The following is a 14,122-nucleotide window of genomic DNA, read 5'->3' as shown; positions in this document are numbered from 1 at the left end:
CCATTTTGTGTTACAACTTATACGGCTATGGAACCTAAAAGCCGACTATAGAATGCAACATCAATCAAATTTGGCTTTCAAGTCGCGTACGCAGCAATTTGTTTGTATAGAAAATGTTGAGACTTTCTCCCAATTTTCCACCCACCCCATCCCCTTACCGCCTTGCCATTTGTTGTATAACTTTTAATGTATTTTGGGCACGTCTAACCGCACTTCGAAAAAGGAGGACTGAGCCTGAGCCTTTGCCATGGATATGCCCATCGATAGCGTCTGAGGGCGTCGGCGTCGGCATCCTCGTCATCATCATCATCAGCGTCGATATCAACACCAAACACCCTTTTTCAATGGGTGTGGTTACGTTATGTTTTGCCTGCCAACCATCCTGCCTGCCTCCCTGCTGCTTGGTCCTATTACTTGTAATAATATTTTAGCAATTTTATTTGTTGTCATGTCACATATGCCAAAGCCAAAGCCAATGAGAGGGTGGGTCTGGGTCCGGGTCCGGGTCCAGGTCCTTTGCCTCTTGGCCCTTTAAAGCCAAAACAAATTTGCATTTTTATGCCAGGACATGCCTAGGACAAGACTCCTTTGGCCCGGCAGCTGTCGAAGGGAAATTGATTTGATGCAAATTAATGACAGCTTCTTGTCAATTTCATCAAGTTCCGAGTTGCGACTGCGACAAACACGACGAAATTTACGTACTCTTTTCTTGAGCTTTAAACGTATTATAAACGTTAAAGAATTTTAAATATATGTGAAGTATTATCTTTATTAAAAATACTTTATCAAAAATGTATGCTGAAACTTCAAAGTCTAACGACTCTGTAGAGTAACGAAAACTCCTTTACTGTATTTCAAAAACGACTTTCGTTCTGATCCTTTCAGTTCGCTCGTCGACTTGTTTGTCTTTTTATAGATTTATGCAAATTTTGTAATGGATTTTTAAGTAGGCCTTTAAATTAGGCAAAAGAAAGCAATTTATTTAAATGATTTTGACAAGGAGGCCTGCCGTCGTCCTGAGCTGCTGTTCCTTCTCATTCTTTCTCTGCCCATTTATTGTTGCTTGTAAAATTAATCAAAATTTAATTTGTCTTCTCATTGTAGGTAAGTCCTTCCAACAATCGATCTTCAACAACAAACCGCCAAGCCCAAAAAAAAAGAAAAGGACTCGACGTAGTGAAGCCACAGAAGAGTCCGCATAATTATTTTCCGATTCAATCAGGGGGCTTTGGAGCCTTAAGCTGCCAGCCAGCAGAATGAAAAGGACGACTGGCCGTAGGAGCAGGCGTAGCTAAGCCATATTGAGCGGGATTAGGCGCTAACTGCTAAAATGTGATTACATTCTAGAGCCACAAAATGTCCGCCATAAATTAATCAGCGAACGCAAAAATGCCCCCAAACAAAATGAGTGCGGCATCTTTTGGCTTTCATTTTCGTCCCCAAAACATTGGCCGAAATTCAAGTGTTTTTCGACAACATTTTTGGTAAAAAAAAAGTGGGAAAACGGGAAGAGTCCAAAAATCCCATCCAGGTTGCTGCGCGTAAAATTCATTCGCTTCCCTGGCGCCATTTTTTAAGCCACAAATGGCATTTAATTCACTTTCAACGCTTTAGGACTTGAGCCTGCCACCTGGTCGTTGTCCTTATTCATTTCTCCTCGCTCTCTCTCTCTCTCTGTGTTCGGCTCGTCCTGTGCGTAATTCTTATTATTTACTTTATTAATTTAAGTGTTTTGGCCCCAGGGCTTGGCCCGAGTCCTTCACGTCCATCTCTCCATAGCTCCTCCTTCTCCAGCTCCTCCTTCTCCTCCATTTCCTTCTTCCTGCGTTTTCCTGTCGTTGGCTCGTCCTTCTGCTCTTCCTTGTTATGAGGGCCGTAAATAATTTTTTCGGTACCGAGCAGCTCATCATTTTATTCTATTAAAGCCAAATATTTACACAGGCAGAACTTCCACCTCCACAGGCAAATGACCAACAGGAAAAATAGCTAAAGGTAAAAAGCAAGTTGGGCAGCGGTGCACTGAAAGAAATATTAAAAAGATAATGACATAAGAAAGAGGAGAGAAACCCAGGGTGTAGGGTAGTAAATTAGTTAATTAAAGTTCCAGTTTCTTGTTTGTAAGAGTAATATTTGAAACTACAAAATATTGATAGTTTTTGTCACACTTTTCCTTCAGTGTGGTGAATATTCAGTGCGTTGTTTCCGTTTTAGCTGGGTGCGTTTCGGGGCAGCTTGACAATGGCCACACACAGGACCCTTGTGTGCAGGACACTCCCTGGGGTTTATTAGAAGTAATGACATGCAGCTTGTTAGTCGCAATGGACTGAACGGTTGGGTGGGCGGTTGATGCGAATGTTGGACATAGTTATTAACAGGAATATTGCCACCCGAGGCCGCCGCCAAACGCTCCACTTCCTTCCATCTCCAACGACTGCAGGTGGAAATGGCTTTGGGGGAAAGTCTTCCGAGCCTGAAGTAAATTAAACATAACTGCCGTTCATAAACTAAGCCAAGAATTCTAAGCCAAGAGTTCTATAGCTCTGCTACCAATTCTTGTGGTCAAGCTTTTCTCCTGCAAACTGCAAAAAGAAATGTTCAGGTGCGGCCAGAGTTTTCCTCTGGTTTAAGTTCCATGGAGTACAAAGTTTATAGTTGCTGCAAATGAATTTATATAATGCAAGACTGCTGGTACTTAAGTAACCAACCATAAATACCTGAAAGTTTTTCAAGGGAATTTGTATCACGCAGTTAAATATAATATTCGTCCTTAAAATTATTCATTAAAATTTTGGATATTCCCTCGACCAACATATTTATTTTAATTGCCATGAAAAGTTCTATTTACATTGGCACACAACCCCTGAGAATAAACTTCCCTCTCTCGCTCAGTCCACATCTATCTGTCTCGCATTTCATTTAATTATTTGGCTCTTTGTTGTTACCACCGCCGCTTTTCCGCTTTTCCGCTTTTCCGTTTTTCCGGGGGCGCAATAAACCAAATGGCAGTGCAAAAGGTGAGTGAAGAAATTGCTGCGGGTCCTTGGCAAATATATGCCATGTAGTCCTCTTTTTGTTGGGGCGAGCCCACATTAAACGCTTTCCTCACACACAAGACGAGTGCAAACAAAGAAAAAGCATTTTGTTTGTCAAATGTTTGTCATTTGTAAATGTCAAACGGCGGTCGAGCATATTTTGCATACATACATGCGAAAGCGAGTTTCCCTGTCTATCTGTCTGCAGACCATCCCCGGATGCAAAGTCAGTTTGGAAATGTTCTTTCAAGTTTTCTGGCCCGCATTTCTCCTTGGCCAGCGCAAAGCCGAGCGTTTTGCGTTTTAAAGTTGGGGTATATCATGGAGCAAAAAAGTTTCGGGGTAATGTCAGCAGCTTCCAACTTTCAACTTCTACATCCGAATTATGAGACATATTTTTCGTGGGTTTGTTTCTCGTTCCACATGGAAATCTGACATTTAAATATTTACTTGCGTCAACTTGTGACATTTTACTCATTATACCAGAGGTCTTGTAATGGGTTTTGGGGCTCGGTATGTTTGGGGTTTCTTACTGTTTCTTACCACTGGAAATTCCAAGACGTCTGGAGGAAAACTTTTGTCATGGTCGGTCGGTCCCTCTTCGCTCAGGCTTTTTCATATTCATAAGCTTTGGCATAATTCTGACAGTTTGCCTCGTGGTGGAATGTTTAGATTTATTTCCTCACTTTAGCTAGCTGTAAGATGTTCAAGTTGATTGGAGTTTCCGCTCAAGGGCGCGAAGGAAAATGAGGAAAAGTGGTTGGTTGACTGTTGTGGGCTCATTCATTTATCAATGCTTCCGGTGGATCATTGTTCTTGCTCGTCTGCAGCTTCGCGCTGACTGAATGCTGTCTGTCCTTTCTCTGGCTTTCTCTGGAAGGAAAGCCCTTCACCCGCCCCACTTTCTCCAACCCCCACCCCCATCAGTTACTTCCTGTCCCCCTCCCCGCGTCCTGTCTGTTGTCATTGGCCTTGGGGGCAGGTATAAATGCTTTTGTAAATGTATTTTTAAATGTAATAAGATTATTACGCAATTAGTATAACTTTTTGAATGCCTCCGAGGGGCAAAGGAAGGCAAAAGTTGTGAGGAAAAGTGGGGAAAACCCAAGTGGGTGGGTTTTCATTTGCCTGCGGGTAGGCTTTTAACTGCCTGGATTTAATTGCTAATTTATTTTCTCGGTGCTTCTGTAATTATGTGTTTGGAAATGAGGTTTCCTACAGAGAATATTTTATATAGCTAATCGATGACTAGAAAGTTTGTTAAGACAATTTATTATTCTCATTTTATATACAATTATTTATTAGATTATCCTTTTAGCCCACGACGATTATAATTTAAGAATTTTATAACATTTTGGTAAATTGGTTTGACCAACACAAGGTTAATTAATTAAAAATATACAAAGGCTAACAGCAAACCGAATGTCCAAATTTACCTCGTTATGTGCGAGCAACATGAAACATTTAGGGTCAAAAATATTATTTTGCATAATAGCTGAGCTCCAGAGGAAGGAAGTCGATGAGTGAGCAGCCTTTTCATTAATGCCCAGGCACGAACTTGACTTCCTTTTTCCCACTTTTTGCCACTTTTCCACATATTTTCCAGTTATTTTCCCCTTCAGTTTTGCAACAACTCCCACTATATTTTCATCTTTTGTTACAATTTTTGCCTACGTGCCTCTCACAAAAAGTGCTTAAGGGCTCAACAAACACAAAAAGTCAAGACATTTACACTGCACTTCAGCAGGAAAAAGAAAAAGTGGGGAGAAATCCTCTAAGGCTCTACATACTGCTCACTCTTTCTATGCTCGTGTGGGCCTCTCTTTCTATGTGCGGCTGGCAGGGCAAATGAACCTTAAAACAAATCATTATTAAAGGCTCCACATTCATGCTGCACCAAGCACACCCCTGACTCCCTGGCTGCTTCATATTTCTAATTATGTAAAAAACTTTAGCATGTTGCACACGCCGAGAAAAACCCCAAACCCCATTCGGTCTTTTGCATATTCCACTCCACCCCCCTAAAACCCATGGAAAATTATAGTTTAACATAACGATTCCATGAGCCGGAAAGTGAAATGCATAGCATGCAAGGGGCAGGAAAATCATAAGGTTTTTGGGGCTTGCGTCTGCGGCTCTGTTGATTTACCAACGGCAATTTTGTGCATTTTCCAGTGCGTTTGTATTTGTTCGTTTGCGTGCGTGTGTGTACGTGTGTATGTGTGTGTGTAGAAAACACTCGCTGTGTGCTTGTGTTTGTCTAACTTGTTGCAGCAGTCGAGGCGCCATTTGCCAAGAAGTAAAACAAAAGCAGCAAGTACGAACTTCAGCCATATGTGAATAATTTGAAGCACTGCACTACACATTGCATACCTGTCTAACTTCAGACGCTCACACCCAATTTTCCCAGCCACTGCTGGATTTCCTTCGCTCGGCAAGAGCCTCACGGCGAGCTTTTCAAATTGTTTTTGATTGAAATTTAAACAAAAATGTGTTGCCTGCACTTGTCAACAACAACAAAAAGGGAGAGCAGCAGGCAGCAAAGCAGGAACAACAAAATAGCAACTGCTAAACGCCTTTAAGCATTAGAAGCTGAAAAGAAAATAAACTCGTGTACGACGAATTTTACACTCTAAAATCAAGGACTGACTGGCAATATTGGAGCTCAGGGAAAATAAGAAGCCCTAAAGAAATATGTTGATGTAGACTATTTATCACCAAAATGCCCAAATGTGAAAGGTTGGTTTGCAGATGGTTTTGATAAAGATAACCATATTCCAATTTCGTAGAGTATTTCCGTGTAATTCTGCTGCTTGGTTTCAGTTGCTGCGGGTTATAAAAGTACGAACGACGCACCTTTGTTGTGTCATGTTTACATTGCATGTTGCTCTGTGTGCACGTGTGTGCATGTTGAGGAAAAGCTTATAAAGTGGCAGGCCAAAGTTTCCACACCGCCCCCCAAAAGGTAGCAGGGAAAATAGGGAAAATAAGGAAAAGCGAGCAATGTCTCGCATCCCATTCTTAGTACCCCTTCACCCTTATGGCCGTTGAACATGAAAGCGAAATTCCTTTTATTAGACTTCATTGTTGTTGTTCGGCTGGCTGGCGTTGCTGTTAAGCATCTTTTGCTTGCTTTCAATGAAATTGTTTATCAAGTTGAACTTTACGAAATTATGTAAAATATGTTTTTGCGGTTCGTCGTTTCCTCGCGGTCAAAAAAAATTCTTCAGCACAACAAATGGAACACGACCGAAAAATGTGTAATTTTCTACTTGAGTTATTAAACATTTATGCGTATCTCCCCGTCTCTTTCGATTCGGTGGCGCCCCATCTCTTTCGCCCGAAGGACAATGCACTGGTTTTGGGGCTTAATCCTTAGCAACTATTACAAAATGTACACCAAATCTGTGCACTAGGATCCCTTGGCTGCCCGTCAGCTTCCGTCCGGCAGAAGCGCATTACGGAATCAGCCAGGGATGTGAACCACTACCAGTACCAGTATACCAGTTTACCCCTTCTGTTATATTTTTCCCCACCGCCGCCTTCGCCGCCACTGGTAAAGCGCTTACAGCTGCAAAGCTCTTCAGCAGCGTCGGTGGCAGGACATCAGTATCCATATCATTCTGGCTCCATTTCATTCTGCGGTTTATTCGCCGACCCCTTTGGTCCGACTGCTATTATGATTAGATCGGATTTGGGACCTATGACCAACTGGGTGCAGAACAGTGGAAAATTGGGAATACATACACTCTATGTATTTCACTAAATAGCTCATTTTATAATTCCAATAATTCAAAACATAGAAACTCCACATTTAACTATACATTTTAGGGAAGAAAACCTTCAACGCGCACTCACTTAGTTTGATTATAGTCGCTCTTTAAAGATCCTCCATATATCACGTTCGTTTGGCTGCCCCAGCCAAACACTTAATTCAATTGAGATTTCCCAAACACATTCGCACCATTCCATTCAATTTGCTGGCCATTGTTCCAGGGGAAATGTTAAATACTTTCGCTGCCAAATGAACAAGTTGGGCCATTGAAATCAAATGAGTCATGCGAGTTTTCAACCGCACAAAGTGTGGCGGTGTGCGGGGAAAAAGGCCGCAGCCAACGATTTTCCATGGGCTGGGCAGTTGAAACAATAAATAAATGTGAAATCGACCCTGACAGAGGCGGCGGCGGCGGGAGTGAGAGTAGGAGTGCGAGCGAAATGGAGCTACTGAACTTCTGGTTTCTGGTCAACTGAGCAGACCAACTTCTCCCGTCTCTTTCGCTGCACGTAGTCCCCTCTCTATCTGTTTCTCTTTTTCAATCCGGCCACTTGCAGACTATTCATAACACAGGCCATCGCTGAAGGTCGCCGGGGGTGACCATCACCCCACCATCACCATCGCCATCACCATCATCATCATCAGCACAGTCTGCGGTGGACTCCCTATTCCTGTCTCTCTCATTGCCATTCTATCTGTCTCTTTCCCGCTGGCATAGTCCTTTTGTGCCGGACGTTGGCAGCAGTTTTGCATTGTTTTTGGTCATTCGTTTGGCGTCATTCGCATTTGCCATTGTTACCCTCCACCGCTTACTCCACCCAAAAAGTCCATGCTCTGTCTCTATAGCTCTGCCTACTCCCCTCTCTTTCGTTCGTTTTGTTTGTTCAGCCATTGAGTTGATGATTTCCGTATGCATAGCCCATTTTATGCACAACTTCCGGGAATTTTCATTGCGGTTCTGCAAACGGATGTTCACAAAGGAAGCAAGATGCGAGATAAAGTGAAATATTTAGTTTCTCCAAACACGGTTTTAAAAGTCCAATTGTTTATTGCAATATTTTAAGCCCAGCGACAGGATACTACGAATTTAAGCCTTATTTCCTTTTAAAATAATTCATTTAATAATTTCAAACCCAATAGTTACGTGCCTGAAAGATGACAGTAAACTATGATATGTGTAGCTATTGAAAAAATATATTTTCGACGCTAAAAAATGTTTATACAATTCACTTATTTGTATTTCTGTGGAAGGTATTCAGCGTAACCGATTCATTTTACTGCTGATATTTTAAATATTCATCAAATATGCAACGGACAGCGGGCAGATGCAGAAACCGAAAATGAATTTATTTTCCTGCAGAAGAGCGCGCAGGACCAACGCAAATCCTGGCCAGCAAAAACTAAAAATTAATAATGTGCCAAAAAGTATGCTACAGTTTCTGACATGCCACACCGCTCTGCCCCGCCGGATATGGAGATTATGTAACCGCATTTCCGGCTGCCGCTTTGCCCAAAATGGCGACTTGCAGCAGAACGAGAAATGGCAGCAGGAAGCGAAACAGCAACAACAGCAACAGCAGCAACAGCAACAGTGCACCACACCTGCCGCCGACGCTTGTGCTCAGTCAGGCGCTTAACTGTGTGTGTGTGCTGCCAACTGTTCCACCACCCACCGCCCACCACTGCCTTCACCACCCAAACAGACCTGGGAAAACCGCCCCCCTTTCGGCACCCATGTGCGTACGCATTTGCAATTGCTTTGCGGTCGAATCGGTTTACACAAAATGCGCTTTTGTGGTTTTTGGCAGCAGTTGCAACCGGGGCAAAAGTCCGAGCAGCTTGAAAAACGTCCTGTTTCTGATAAAGGTAGTTTGTTTTACGCCTCTTAAAAAAAAGAGGGAGAGCTCAAGTTCACCCAATGGCTAATAAACTCGTTTTGATTGCTTTAAATGTGTCAGATTGATATTCCAATCTTAATTTGAGCTTCCATAGGCTGAAAACCATCAAATTTTGAACATATAAACATTTCAAACTAAATGAACTTCAAATGCTGTAGACCTAATTAAAAGCGAGTATAAACATTTTAGTAACATTAAAGCAAAAATTTCCATTTCATTCAACAGGACCAAAAATTGTTAATCTTTTTAGGCTGAAACAAATGGAAATGAATAATAAAACCTAATATAAAATTGACAAAAGTATTGCATGTCATGTTACATTCTATCAAATATCCATTTGCTCACCAGCCTTTTGATAAATCTCAAATTGATTACCTGTCATGGGCAACTCTTTTGGCCAAGAAGATACTTTCTGTAAGGACTTTCCCCCTGCCATTTGGCCATTTGCCTAGCTTTGTGTTGTTTTTTTTTTTTTTTTTTTTTGAGGGGGTGGGCTTTGGAACGGCTTTCACCTTTTCTTTAGTCTCCAACTGGCTGGTGAAGATTCTGTCTTTGGACGTAGACTTTATCCAACTGCGCTTCGCATTGTCCTGCGAGCTATTGTTGCTGTTTCTTGCTCGTATTATTATCATCAAGCTGTCATGCTAAATGACATTTGCCATATTTCATAAACATACACCATACAATATGAATAATATTGTATTGTGTAAAAAACTGCTGTCCTGCTCCTTGCGGGGGAGTATATCCTGCTTCCTTTGACCAAAGAAAATGAGCCATGTGAACTGTTGCGGCTGTTGTGTAGCCTGTCTTCTGTAGTCTGTAGTCTGTAGCCAGTAGCCTGTAGCTCACAATAATAAAAGCGGCTTGGCTCTACTCCTTTTTTTCCATCCCTCTCTAGCTATATTTTGTTGCTGGAAACCATTGTATCTGGATCCGGGTGAATCCCGTTGCCTGTTGTCCTGTTGTCCTGTCTCCGTTTGTGGCATGTGATAGTCCTGCTTGTGTATCTCGCCATCTCTGACTGCTTTTGATATTTATTTTCCATTTACATGCATTTCATCATGTCGTTTTGTCGTTTGTCGCTTGCCTGCTTAAAAGTTTAATTGTCCTGCGATTTAGTCTAGGACTCTTGTCCTTATCTCTTGAGTTTGTCAGCCACCCCGAAAAGCTTCTCCTCTTCCATTCAGCTGTCAGGTTCAGAGAACTATTTAAATTCCTCAGGCCTTGCACACAGCCAGCACAAATATATATATACATCTAAAGACTCTGAAAACTCCCTGTTTTGTCATGGCAAAAAGCAATTAACTATGCTCATGTCTCCCACTCTGGGCATCTATTATTCGCCCCAGCCCATCGATTGCGATGAAACTATATTGAAATTTTTAAGCCGGATATTACTGAAATGCCCCCAAACCGATTGATGCTCGACCATAAAATAATTGCCGCATACTTTGCGGCCCCAGAAGCCCTAGGACCGGAAAAAAACATCAAAAGTTCCGCCCCTCAGCCCATCCGCCACCAAAGCCTCCAGTAAACGCTTTCACTTTGCATACTTTTGGTTGCACGTAAAAGGCACACAAAACCGCCGAGAGGACGACGACGCCGAAGTTTTTGGTGCCCTGGTGGCCCTAGAGCTGAAGATGAAGATGAAGATGACGACGAAGATGAAGAGAGAATACCGCCACCACAGCCGCCTCATGCCAAATTAGTTTAAGAAATTGCCCGAAGGTGGCTCCCTGCCATCTGTCTATGCCCTTTTCCCTTTACCCTCGCTTTTCCATTTCCCATGTTTTATGCACAAAGAGGAAAAGCGCGAGCATAAAATGAAATAAATTTCAAGCAGGCATTTTCACAGGGCAGGGGCTAAAATTTCTTTACGAAAAATTGACAGCTCTCTGTTCTCGATTGTAAAGATGTGCGGCTGCAAGGAAGTCGAAGAAGGCGAAAACATCTACACGATGTTTCTATATGACTTGTGGATTAGCCTTTCAGGAGGAATTCCTCTGAGCACCAAGGTTTGCCGGAGTTTTAAGCCTAAAAAGCAGATACTTTACGTAAATAAAGGCTAGTCAAGTATTGAAGGATACACAATGCTTACACACAACAAAGAAATATACCACTTTGAACATTATGTTTTATGCAGGCATTAAAATATTTGAAATATTTTTTATTTTATTTCGTCAACGTAACAACTTCTTACAACCATATTGCTTAAACTTCTTATCCCCTGGGTTGCGGGTTTTTCCAAGGAGACCGCTGCTTGCACTTTTTTTTTGGCTTAGCTGCCAAAGCAACAGCCGCCAAATGTAATTATCAAAAGTTTCCACTATTTTCCGACCTGGGGTGAGCGGTGGAAAAGCGAAAGAAAATCGCAAGGTAAGATAGGTGGTAGGTGGTAGGTTGCTTAAGGAGAAATGTCAGCCTCAGGCTTGCGGCTTGTTATTCTGTTTGTGTCTGGCAGACGCGAAAAAAGTAAAATAAATAAAAATAAAAAGTAGAAAATTAAATTCGTTTCAACTGCAGACGTTGCTCAGTCTTTTTGCCCTCTTACACATTTCAGCATTTCAGGATGCTACATGCTACTGCTCCTGCTGTTTGCCATGGCAATTTGTTTCCCTTGCTTCTGTTGCTTTCTGTTGGAGTTTTGCCATGCCACATGAAGTGGGTCGTAGTATTCTTGTTTGCCTATTTATTACAATTTAATGTCAATTCTTTTGTTGGCGCATTGGAGAGAGAAGGCTTATTAATCTGTCATGCAAAATTACTGCATCATGGAATTTCTTGATTGCGCTGCTGCTGTTATGCGTCAAAAAACGCTGAAAACCGACACATTCAAATAAATAAATTGGGACTGGGAACGTAAAATTAATAAATAAAAGGATTTTTCTCTTAGGAAGTGCGGTTTTTATTCATCTTCTTTTACAAAATTGGTGCAAAAATCAGCACACAAATATAACTTCAAATGTATACAATTTCTTAATCTTAATGTTAACAAACGAATAACAGAATAACTGCAACCAAATCATAAATTGTAGTACAAATATAAAAAAAAACTACCCTGGAAAGAAAACCATAACAAACAAAACTAAAATGCAAAACAAATGGCAGGGGGAAAATGAAATAAAAAGGAATAAAAATGTAAACGAAGTTCGAAAAAAGCAAATGAAATTGAAATGAATATTTTGTGATATTTTACCAATGCAGCAGGCTGGCTGTCGTTGTGTTGCATTGTTAAATATTCATGTCAGGGAATATGGTATTTTATTTATACACACACACATATCCAATGATATGTACAGAATCTGGCATATATATGTATATGCTACATTCAATGCTGTGGGCCAATTCGGGCATATACACGCCAACATATGTGAATCAAGTAGAGTTTTCACCATTTTCCGCATACTCAACTCCCAACACAATTTTTTCATCCATCGTTGTGCATATTTAAGCCAAAATCTTTCCATTCCTTTCACAATTTCCTTTGCGAGTCCTTTTCTTTAGGTGTTTTCAAGGCTCGTTTGCTCGCCTGGGTATGATTTTTAAATATTTTACAACCGTTTTTTTTTTTATTGTTGAAAGCCATGAAAATGAAAACGTTGCGTAGCACACCTCTTCGATTCAACTGCTCCACCGACTTTGAAGCGTGGAATTTTGCGGGTTGGGTACGAACTTAAGTGTTTGGACAGGTTGGCGTCAAAGTTAAATGATGCATGGCAAAGGCTTCTTGGGGAGACATTTATGAAATGTAATTCAGCCGCTGAAGAAGGACTGCCTCCTTACAAGGACATGAGTTCAATGGAAATGTTAAATACCCCTGTGCGCATGTTATGTGCAACTTAAAAAGTGCAGTTTAGTGTTTCCTTAACATTAAACAAAGTTCTCCGTTTTCTCTCTGTGCATCTATCCTTACTAAGTTCGAGGGACAACACACTTGAAATTCACTTAACGATTGGCAATTTGCGTATGCCATGCATCGACACTTGGCCTCTCAGCATCAGTATCACTTTTTCGCCATAGTAACCAGCGGAGAGAGATGGATATTGTTGATGGGGGAGTGTATATAAGGCTGTGCGAGGAGGTCCTTGGGAAGGGGCGAAATCCTGTTAGCAACCGCTGTGAACACAACTCGAGGCAGCTTCCTGCCTGGTTCGTTCGGTTTTGGCTTGGTTGTTGTGTTATCGCTTATGTTGTCTCTTACGGTCTGTTGCATTTTGTACAAATTTGCGCCGCAGGTCCACAAATTTGTGCACCGAAGCGTTTTCGTCCTTGCTCTCGCACCGACTCCCATTTACCATTAACCGAGAAAGGAAAAAAACTTTTCTAATAATTTTCTGCCATGATTTCTCCTTTTTTTTTTGGTCTAATTTCCAAGTGTTGCTAGGCTTTTGCGCAAATGTTATTTGAGTTTGATTCGGGTTCAAGTTGTTCGGGTGGACAAGAATAAATGCCCTTAATTTCGCTCGTCGGGGGAAAGTTTGTGACCAGTTTTGGGATAAGCCATATGCTCAAAGGGAAATCAAGGAAAATCCTCAATAAAAATTACCAATATTTACTTTACAAAATGACAGACCCACCTTCCACTCCGACATCGCCACCGCCTGTCCGTGCAAATCCCTTGTCAACTTTGCTACTTAATAAAATATGAGTGCCAAAGTGGAGGAGGACAGGACAAACACGAAATATCCAAGGACGTGCCACTAATGGCGGGCCCGAGCTCAAGTGCTCGGCGAGCGAAGGGAGCTAAGGAAGCTAAGGGAGCGACAGCCAGCAGAGAAAAAAAGGGATAAAGAAATAAATAGAAAATGCAAATAGAAGGCAATACATTTGCCAGACTCCTCGGAGAGATAGGAACGTTGGAGGGGTGGTGGGGGGAGTGGCCACTGCTGTTTGGCATGTCCTTTCGATGATGTTGCCTTGTAAAAATGACATTTCCATCGTGTCCTCTCCGTGGCATCCTTTCAGTGCCCAACTCTCAAGGACATCATGCGTCGCATGACATCATAAACTGTTGATTTTTATCGAGGTTCGTGACACAGTCATGACCAAAGCTTCCTGCCAGATACGTATGCACTGCAAGTAAAATATATTTCCATAACTTTCAACTCAGTCAACGGGATGCAACTAAACATCGCTAGATGGAACCTAAAAGCTACTTCTTATTGATTGATTACAGAATAACTCCTTGCAACTTGAAGGAATCTTTCGAGTTTAAGCGCATATTTCTTTCAGTATATTTCTTTATAGTTCAAGTCGCAGGTGCGACTTTGCCCAGCACCCACTTTTTCCTTGAGGGACGTCCCTCCATCAGGGTTTCCTTTGACACATGTCCAACTCTGACCACTTGCAGACCCACAAGGTCGCCGAGGAGAGCTATTTTTGTGTGGCCTGGCATTAGTGTCGAAATTATGGCTCTT

At 41.8% G+C, this 14,122-nt stretch overlaps 1 protein-coding gene and 1 long non-coding RNA gene across 9 annotated transcripts in view; one reads left to right on the top strand and one right to left on the bottom strand.

Moving 5' to 3' along the window:
- Positions 1-14,122, top strand: part of LOC6536321 (maternal protein pumilio) — a 177,995-nt gene that overhangs the window by 130,914 nt on the left and 32,959 nt on the right. The gene's annotated exons all lie outside the window — the stretch shown is intronic.
- Positions 2,096-11,805, bottom strand: LOC120322027. The gene is made up of 2 exons (XR_005561783.2): positions 2,715-11,805; positions 2,096-2,655 (listed from the first exon to the last, which is right to left on the bottom strand). It is a non-coding gene; the product is annotated as an uncharacterized LOC120322027 (long non-coding RNA).

The sequence above is a fragment of the Drosophila yakuba genome, chromosome 3R (assembly GCF_016746365.2).
Source record: "Drosophila yakuba strain Tai18E2 chromosome 3R, Prin_Dyak_Tai18E2_2.1, whole genome shotgun sequence".
NCBI lineage: Eukaryota > Metazoa > Arthropoda > Insecta > Diptera > Drosophilidae > Drosophila > Drosophila yakuba.
The sequence above is the reverse complement of the archived record's forward strand: the minus strand, read 5'-3'. Positions and strand labels throughout refer to the sequence as shown.